The sequence below is a fragment of the Symsagittifera roscoffensis genome, chromosome 1 (genome assembly GCF_963678635.1).
Source record: "Symsagittifera roscoffensis chromosome 1, txSymRosc1.1, whole genome shotgun sequence".
Taxonomy (NCBI): domain Eukaryota; kingdom Metazoa; phylum Xenacoelomorpha; order Acoela; family Convolutidae; genus Symsagittifera; species Symsagittifera roscoffensis.
Genome location: NC_087062.1, coordinates 44,916,115 through 44,926,654, shown reverse-complemented (window position 1 = coordinate 44,926,654; position 10,540 = coordinate 44,916,115).

Genomic DNA, 10,540 nt, shown 5'->3' with positions numbered 1-10,540 from the left:
GGATGCAACGCGTTGCAATTGCAAATTAGTCAAATGTATTTTTTGTTCGCTTATGCTGTGATCACCTTTTAATTTTGCATCGAGCTATTTTACATTGCTTCAAAAATATTATAACATGCAGCAACTAATTTATGATCAAGGTTAATGGTTGTTAGATATCTACTCGGAGTTGTTATCCGGATTTCTGGATTCTTGTTATAAAGCATGGGATAAAATTTTATAACAACAAGCGAAGGGTAAATTGCAATATATTAAATTAAAGTTTAGGTTAAATTGGCACAGTTTAAACAGGTAAAATCAAATGCAAAATTTAAATAGCCATGTAACCATAATTTGACTATCTAGACCAAATGATAACATAACTGACGAAAACTTGATCACCAGAACTAATTTTAGATTTTATTCTATCTTGTAGAAAAACGGTATGTTTCAACCATCTCAGAAAAATTCGAGTTTTTAGACGACACAAAAAATATGAGAATGACGTCTGGAAAAAAGACGACAATCTAAGACGAGTTTGTGCCATTCTGCCAGATGACACAGCACAACCTTCCGGCGACATAAAAAAGAGTGACTAAAGGCCTGATGAACAAAAAAGTGTTGCGACGGAGGGTCAGAATGTTCTAGAATTTTTATTTTTAAAATTTCGATTGGAAGAAGAACATTTCTGAGAAATAGAGAAAAGACGGCCATTTTGAATAAAAAGACGAAAAACAGAACCACGATAGAGATTGTGAAGAAAAGTCGAGCAAGAAAGTTACGAAGCCTCTTATCGTGGCAAAAACACACGATAAGAACCTTAGCGACGGATATTTGTGGAGAAGGAGGCTTCAGTGGGGGAAGAAATATACCACGGGACCCTCCCGGGACACGAAATAAAAGAGATAAGAGTGTTATCTCAAGAATATTACGGGAGCGGAGGCTTGGTCCCCCAGAGACTGTCTATGTGAAGGGACTGTATAGACTGACTGTATAGCTGCTATAATGTCATAGATCTTAATTAACACCGTTATTATTTAATATTTCAGAGCATGAGTAGCTAGAAAAAGGAAAGGGTCAATCCATCTCTAATGGATTTAATATAGAACTGCCACACAAAAACATATAAAAATAGGTTGTTCGAGCCGTGTTTTTAATGACAATCACGTAGTCTGAGGATCCGAGACTCAGCTATGTGGTTGTGTTCGCATGTAAACGAAAGCTGATCAAAAGTCGTTTGACTGATGGCCTAAGAATGGTAACTTTTTACTTTGCCCTAAACAGACCAGAAAATCAACTGGCAAGGTCGAGACGGTGAAAACCGAGTAGGATTAAGGTAACTGACGCCTGCCAGTCGTTAATAGGTACTTTTTCTACGCTCCGTCGCTGTGTGATATTTGGGCGAATGTTACATAGACGTCAGTATGGCGCTCCTGGGTGGGCCTGTTAAAGGCATGAAACCATCATGATCAGCAAGCGTTTCAGCGACGTACCCTCCGCTCCGGGCGTATGCCCGAGTTAGAGGCCTTAATGACCGTTGTTGTACTAGGGGGAAGGTGCGTACCCTCCGTCTAGTACAATTTAGCTTTTTAACTCAGTTAACACCGAAAATTCCGGGGGCCGGAGGGTTAGGTGGGAAGTCATGAACCCGCTTGTCCCGAGGTCCCGGGACCAAAAACAACTAAAGAGAAAGCGTAAAACCAACAAAAAAAGTGTATAACCAACAAAAAGCCAAAAACAAATTTATTTAAAAACAAAAAAGTACAAAAAACAGTAAAAAATCCAAAAAAGACCAAAAACAGTAAAAAACATAAAGTGACAGTTTATATGTTATTTCCGGACGAGATGTGATCTGACCTTCCTATTTGTTGTTGTTTCAGATTGATTTATATCGTTTCTGATAGAAAGATTGTGTGTTTTGGTGAAGGGTTGGATACCCTCCCTCGAGTGTAATTTGAGTGTTTAAGCACGTTAATGGTAATTTTGCCGGTGGCCGGAGGGTAGAGTGGCAAGCTGATCAACGTGTTCCACACTCAACAGGGACATCAAGGACAACATCCGCAACGACTGTTGGGTATCGTTGAAGCAATTTTAGTATCGTTCGGGTACTATTTCTTTAAAACTTAAGTGGTGGGGGGCACGATTGGCGCGGTCCGATTGTACCCTCCATCGATTACAAATTTCCGAGTTAAGGGTCTTAATTCGGATATTTTGGTGCAAAGGAGGGTATAGTACTATTCATTAACGACTATTAATAGATTATTATCCTTATTGTATATTACTTATCTCCTATTTAGACCCAAGAAACACCCATTTTTTGTCGAAAATTACCAATTTTCGACCAAACCGTAGACCCCCAAATTTTCGGATATCCGAGCTTTTCCGATAGGCAAAAAGCTTTTATATAAAGAGTAGCTACGTAGTTCGATCCCCTTCACTAAAGAAACCGCGTGAGCAAAGACTCAGTAGAAGTTAGGAAAACGAAAATTTTTGGATCAAAATTTTGATAATTTTCTGTATTTTGTCAATCTGTTTTGGGGATCGAGTTTTTGAGTTTTTAGAGTTAGAGCAATAAAATTTTTTTGCATTAGGAGCGTGCTAGCATAACGTGCTCGGTTACTAGAGAAATTTTTGGGTAACCCTCCGAGTAGCTCCGTGGATAGAGCTAACGACTTAAGGTTTGGAAAAGGAAGGAATCGGAGGGTCCAAATTTGATAGTTTTTGGCCAAATTTTTGTTTCTAAACCAATTTTGGTCCGGTTTTTTGCATTATTCCAGTGCCGTACAGGGCTGCTACGCTCATTTCAAGTAATTTTAGGCACTTTCGACCGGAATTGCGGAAAAAGTCTTTCAGAACCTATATAGGTGGTGAAAAAAGGCCATTTTGACGAACGCGTTTTTGGCGATTTCTCAAAGACTAGTTATCCGATCGGGATAATTTTGGTACCCTAAGTCGACGTTTTTGACCACTTTTCCGAATCGCAACCGTTTTTGGGTTGATTATTTCGGAAAAGAAAAATTTTTTAGGATTTGTTGGTTCGGAGGGTCCAAATCATGGGCAACCCTCCGAGCGGCAGAAAATTTTATCAAAACATCTTTTTATTCAACTGGGAAGGTTGACCGTGTCAGCCAACCTAGTTTTAAGTCAGGTAGACCGCTTTCAGAGGCTTTACTGCGGTGAGATAACCTTTTTTCTTGATTTTGGGGGGCCCTCCGAAGTGACCCTCCGGAGTCAGCTAAACCCTTTAGCAACCCTCCTTAGTGGAAAATTTCCACGAGATCACCCTAAGAAGTTAAAACAGCTCCCCTTGGAGCTCCTAGCTTGTTTTGACGCTTTTTGAAGCTAGGGGGAGAACCTTCTAAGCGAGATCAAAAAATTTGAAAATTTTGGAGGTACCCTCCGAAGTAACCCTCCGGAGCATATTAAGCATCTTTTTGACCCTCCTTAGTAAATTTAGGGGGACCCTCCGAGGTAACTTGGGTGATTAGGGTACCCTCCGAGGTAACCCTCCGGAGCGTCTTAAACCTTCTAACGATCTTCCTTGTTAGAGACTTGAGTAAACTTTCTGTGGCAATTTGGGCAACGGAAAATATCCATTTAATTAGGATCATATTAGGATATTAGGCGTGCTTATCAGGATCATAAGAACCCATTTTGACCCGGAAATTCGTGATCAACTTTGGATTCTACATTGGGTGTATTAGAAGTACCCGAACAAAATTTTTTTTTGATTGTGATTTTGGTTGTGTGGTTGCCTTGAGCTACTTAATAGGAAAGTTCGGGCAATCCGGGAACAAATAAAGGAAGACCTCGGTGGGTGTATTAGGCAAATACACACCCACTTGAGAAGAAAAATTGTTCCCTACTCTCGTGCACTTGGAGCAGTCCGAGTGTGGGAGAGCTTTTTCATAGATTTGACGAATTTTCGATCAGAGGTTGCCTTGAGCTACTTAGTAGGACAGCTCGGGCAATCGCAGGACACCCAAAAGAAGACCTCGGTGGGTGATTAGGCAGATACACACCCACTTGAGAAGACTGTGTCCTGGGCTTCGTTCTTTCGGATCGTTCCGATTGAGGGAAGTCTTTTTCTTTAAGACTAAGTTTTATTGATCTGTTTCTGAGTCATCACTGCTTTTTATCAAAGATTGTTTAATTTTAACAAAGCAGTGACTTGATAAATTGTGTGGCGATAAATTGATACTGACAAAAGGTCGCTTTCACCTGTAGGATATTCTTATCTGATTATCTATTTTGTTTTGTGTGTCGATTATATCTTGTGGAAACTTAGTGATACTGTTATACTATACAACAGGGTTGAGTTAGCATTATATCAATACTGGGTAGACCCTGTGTGTAACTTTAGCTGAGTCACTAGTTTAGTCGTGAGAGATCTAAGAGACATTTTGATACTGACGGAATCGAGTAGGCAGCGTTAAGTGATTTAACTAAATCTTGTTTGTGGTACGTTTGCATTGCCATCAAATTACGAATACTTTCATTTTGTTAAAAACTATGCAGCGTAGGGACTCGCTAGGATCGACTACTAAAATTCCCAGGCTAAGCAACGGCAGCACGCGGAAATTTAAAACTAGGCGTAGCCAAACCTCGTTTAGCAGCGCTTCCGACGCGTTTGCGGAAGACGAATCGACTAAAGGTCAACCTGATCTTTCAGTGAGCGAAATGGCACTCAAGGGCGGAGCGCCGAGGCCGGGCCTGCGAGCGAAACGCTGGCGGATCCCTTTGACGAAGAGGAGCGAACGCTCATTCGACCCGACTTTGAGCCAGACGAGGTCCTCGAACGGGAGGAAGTCGAGAGGACAGAGGAGACCTCGGAGCGTCCCGAGGTCGAACCTCGGGAGGAAGTGTTGTACAGGGGAATGTCCAAATCAGAGACTTAGAGCTATAAATGGAGAAAGGAACCTTCACATCCGACAAGTACACACTCATCTTTGGCCAAGCAGAGCAACAACGCGATGATGTCGAGTATGAGTCCGAGTGAAGAGCAGACGTTCTCGAAGGCAAAGAAAAGTTGGAAGTCATTGTACGATGAGCGCGTGACGTCGCTACAAGCCGGAGGTCTGTCCTCTAGTTACGACCAACCGGAAATAACCCATCCGGATGTGAACTTCACACCGTGCCCAAGGAACGACATGAGCAGGGAGGCGTCTTCTGCCTCGCCGACCAGGCCTATGTCAGATGGGATAACGATGGGAGCATCATCAACGTTTGACAGACTGATGACGTCACTGCACAAGCAAAAGGGCGGTGCGTCATCGAGTACTAGGCTACAGCCGCAGTTGACCTCGTCTTCTCTGGGGCTAACCCCGCCATTGGGGGCAGCTGGTGACATAAGTGACATGTTCGCTGGTGTGATGAATGGCCTGGATGAATTGAGGCGGGACATGACTAAGAGGATAGATCAAGTTGACGAGAGAGCTCACCATGGTCGAGAGAGTTTGAAAGATGAGCTAACGCACGTGAAGTCGCAGGCGAGGTTTGATCAGGCTCAATTGATTCGTAACACCGATCAATGCCTGGCTGAGAGCCTGGCACAGGCAAACAAAGAGTCAGAGGAAAGAGAGGCTAGGATGACAAGAGAGATCGAGCGATTATTAAATGATCATGATAATACCTACGCCCAAACGATGACTGGCCTGGAAAAGAGGTTGGACGCCAAATCTGACTTGATGATGCGGAAGCTTGACGCGATCCTGAATGGGAGTAGTTGGCAGGAGCATTCCAACTCAAGGGAGCGCTCACGCCATGCGAATGTTGGAGATGGTACGGGCAACAGTGCCAGAGCCCAGCAAGGCTCGAGAACGAACCACGAACATAGAAACAAGGAGCGGCCAAGGGCAGCCCCACAGAGGCCTGGCTGGACGAATCCAGTCCCGCCGGAGGCAGATGCCACCCCGGAGACAAGATTGCCAACCGTTCCACAAGTCAGTTCAGTACCAGATCTGACTATAGTCTCACAAGACACAACGATGTATGCCTCGATGTTTGAGCCTCTGAACAGATCTCTTGAAACATTCATCACCAAGCTCTCGAAGTCAACCGAGAGAGGAGAGAGGTCAAGAAGAACACTGAAAAAGCCGAAGTCATTTAAAGACGAGTCGGACGGCTGCATTGATACTTGGATAGAGGTGATGAACGATCTTCCTTGTTAGAGACTTGAGTAAACTTTCTGTGGCAATTTGGGCAACGGAAAATATCCATTTAATTAGGATCATATTAGGATATTAGGCGTGCTTATCAGGATCATAAGAACCCATTTTGACCCGGAAATTCGTGATCAACTTTGGATTCTACATTGGGTGTATTAGAAGTACCCGAACAAAATTTTTTTTTGATTGTGATTTTGGTTGTGTGGTTGCCTTGAGCTACTTAATAGGAAAGTTCGGGCAATCCGGGAACAAATAAAGGAAGACCTCGGTGGGTGTATTAGGCAAATACACACCCACTTGAGAAGAAAAATTGTTCCCTACTCTCGTGCACTTGGAGCAGTCCGAGTGTGGGAGAGCTTTTTCATAGATTTGACGAATTTTCGATCAGAGGTTGCCTTGAGCTACTTAGTAGGACAGCTCGGGCAATCGCAGGACACCCAAAAGAAGACCTCGGTGGGTGATTAGGCAGATACACACCCACTTGAGAAGACTGTGTCCTGGGCTTCGTTCTTTCGGATCGTTCCGATTGAGGGAAGTCTTTTTCTTTAAGACTAAGTTTTATTGATCTGTTTCTGAGTCATCACTGCTTTTTATCAAAGATTGTTTAATTTTAACAAAGCAGTGACTTGATAAATTGTGTGGCGATAAATTGATACTGACAAAAGGTCGCTTTCACCTGTAGGATATTCTTATCTGATTATCTATTTTGTTTTGTGTGTCGATTATATCTTGTGGAAACTTAGTGATACTGTTATACTATACAACAGGGTTGAGTTAGCATTATATCAATACTGGGTAGACCCTGTGTGTAACTTTAGCTGAGTCACTAGTTTAGTCGTGAGAGATCTAAGAGACATTTTGATACTGACGGAATCGAGTAGGCAGCGTTAAGTGATTTAACTAAATCTTGTTTGTGGTACGTTTGCATTGCCATCAAATTACGAATACTTTCATTTTGTTAAAAACTATGCAGCGTAGGGACTCGCTAGGATCGACTACTAAAATTCCCAGGCTAAGCAACGGCAGCACGCGGAAATTTAAAACTAGGCGTAGCCAAACCTCGTTTAGCAGCGCTTCCGACGCGTTTGCGGAAGACGAATCGACTAAAGGTCAACCTGATCTTTCAGTGAGCGAAATGGCACTCAAGGGCGGAGCGCCGAGGCCGGGCCTGCGAGCGAAACGCTGGCGGATCCCTTTGACGAAGAGGAGCGAACGCTCATTCGACCCGACTTTGAGCCAGACGAGGTCCTCGAACGGGAGGAAGTCGAGAGGACAGAGGAGACCTCGGAGCGTCCCGAGGTCGAACCTCGGGAGGAAGTGTTGTACAGGGGAATGTCCAAATCAGAGACTTAGAGCTATAAATGGAGAAAGGAACCTTCACATCCGACAAGTACACACTCATCTTTGGCCAAGCAGAGCAACAACGCGATGATGTCGAGTATGAGTCCGAGTGAAGAGCAGACGTTCTCGAAGGCAAAGAAAAGTTGGAAGTCATTGTACGATGAGCGCGTGACGTCGCTACAAGCCGGAGGTCTGTCCTCTAGTTACGACCAACCGGAAATAACCCATCCGGATGTGAACTTCACACCGTGCCCAAGGAACGACATGAGCAGGGAGGCGTCTTCTGCCTCGCCGACCAGGCCTATGTCAGATGGGATAACGATGGGAGCATCATCAACGTTTGACAGACTGATGACGTCACTGCACAAGCAAAAGGGCGGTGCGTCATCGAGTACTAGGCTACAGCCGCAGTTGACCTCGTCTTCTCTGGGGCTAACCCCGCCATTGGGGGCAGCTGGTGACATAAGTGACATGTTCGCTGGTGTGATGAATGGCCTGGATGAATTGAGGCGGGACATGACTAAGAGGATAGATCAAGTTGACGAGAGAGCTCACCATGGTCGAGAGAGTTTGAAAGATGAGCTAACGCACGTGAAGTCGCAGGCGAGGTTTGATCAGGCTCAATTGATTCGTAACACCGATCAATGCCTGGCTGAGAGCCTGGCACAGGCAAACAAAGAGTCAGAGGAAAGAGAGGCTAGGATGACAAGAGAGATCGAGCGATTATTAAATGATCATGATAATACCTACGCCCAAACGATGACTGGCCTGGAAAAGAGGTTGGACGCCAAATCTGACTTGATGATGCGGAAGCTTGACGCGATCCTGAATGGGAGTAGTTGGCAGGAGCATTCCAACTCAAGGGAGCGCTCACGCCATGCGAATGTTGGAGATGGTACGGGCAACAGTGCCAGAGCCCAGCAAGGCTCGAGAACGAACCACGAACATAGAAACAAGGAGCGGCCAAGGGCAGCCCCACAGAGGCCTGGCTGGACGAATCCAGTCCCGCCGGAGGCAGATGCCACCCCGGAGACAAGATTGCCAACCGTTCCACAAGTCAGTTCAGTACCAGATCTGACTATAGTCTCACAAGACACAACGATGTATGCCTCGATGTTTGAGCCTCTGAACAGATCTCTTGAAACATTCATCACCAAGCTCTCGAAGTCAACCGAGAGAGGAGAGAGGTCAAGAAGAACACTGAAAAAGCCGAAGTCATTTAAAGACGAGTCGGACGGCTGCATTGATACTTGGATAGAGGTGATGAAGTTACACTTTGAGGAAGAGAATCTCTCCAAGAAACAAGAGTGCAGCGCGCTGACGAGCAACCTGGAGGGTACTGCATTAAATTGTGTAATGGCGAAAAGAGCCAATGAGAGAGACAGCGCTCGCAAGATATTCGACATCCTGCTGAATCGTTTCGGCTCTGGAGTACAAGGGCACCAGGCTATGGTGAAGTTCGAGAAGAGGCGTCAGAGAGATGAAGAATCAATAGATAAATTCTTGGACGACCTTGAATTGCTCAGGAGGAGAAGCAACCCGGATGAGAGAATATCCGAGCGAAACTTGGCGATTGCTTCTAAGTTCATGGATGGAGTAAGGAGTGAGGAGTTGAAGACGATGTTGGCCACTCACTTCACCCTGTCGCTTGACCAGGTACCCACGCCTGAAGATTTGCGTATGAAGTCACGCGAGTATTTACTCATAAAACCGAGGGCGCAAAACCGTTACAGCAATTATGGCAACTATAGCGGGACAAACACTGGTGCGAATTCCAGTTGGTACAAACCTCGCGATGACATGGACAAGAGGAGGTCGTGCGCGAATTGTGGTTCGATGGACCATCACGTTTCCGCGTGTTCTACATACAAACAGAACATGAAGGCCATAGGCTACTTTCTCGAGGACGCCGACGCGACCGACGAGGATCATGTGGAGTACGTCAGAGGGCTCATCATGAAATATGGTCCGAGGTGTTTCTTCTGTAATCTGGAGGGACACTTCAAATCGGATTGTACTCAATTTTGGGACGCAGTAGCGGACGCGAAGCATCGCCGCCACGAAGAGGCGCTGTCGGGTGTCAAGGCCAGTCGAGCACGTCTGATGAACGAGGCTGAATCTCGGAGAAAGGAGACGACACCGATCACCTTTACGACCAAAAAGGTTAAGACATGGCCTGACGAGGTGGTAGCCTCGAACCTCGAAGCAGAGTCGTCTAGCCCACTCAAGGTGGATTACGGCCTGGCGGCAAGGACAGCGCTGCAGAATGTCAAACAGGACCTAGCCACGAAAGAAGTGGAGCAATGGGTAAGGTCGGAGCTGGAGAGCACAGATCTTCGGGAAAGTCTTAATGTCCTGGGTAAAACGACAGAAGCAGAAGACAAAGAGGAACCCAAGAAACAGGGACTAAAACTGAACGTTATATCTGGTAAGACTTTCGGCATGACGAAGGCGGGGACCAAAATAATGTCCATCATCTCAGTCGCAGGGCACCAGGTGGTCAAGAACTTGAGTGAGCCATCCGAGATTACACTAGTCCACCTGGACATCTATGCCGACTACCTGAAGGAAAAGGATTCCAAACTGGACTCCAGGGCAGTGCGAGCGCTGCTCACAACGGGAGGTCCGAGGCTGATGAAAGTGGACGGACATTATATCGATGTCCATGGCCCTTACCCGATCCTGATGAATGTGGATGGCATCAATATCTACACGAAAGCTCACATAACTGATGCGAACGATCAGGTTGGCCGGATATACATTGGTCAAGAGGAGCTGAAGGCCAGACGAATCGGACACAACGCGATGCTCGAACAAGATGCGGTGCATATTGGTTGCGAGGCCGATCTGGCCGCACACGTTCTGGACGTGCAAGGCAGACAACTTTCAGTAAAGGGACTGCTAGACACGGGAGCAGTGGTTAGTGTCATGCCAGTCAAAACTTGGACCGACATGGGTTTCGAAAGGTCGGATCTCATACCGACAAACATCAGGTTGGCAGCTGCCAATCAGGGAGCGTTCTATGTCGCCGGACGAACCCCGATCATCTCACT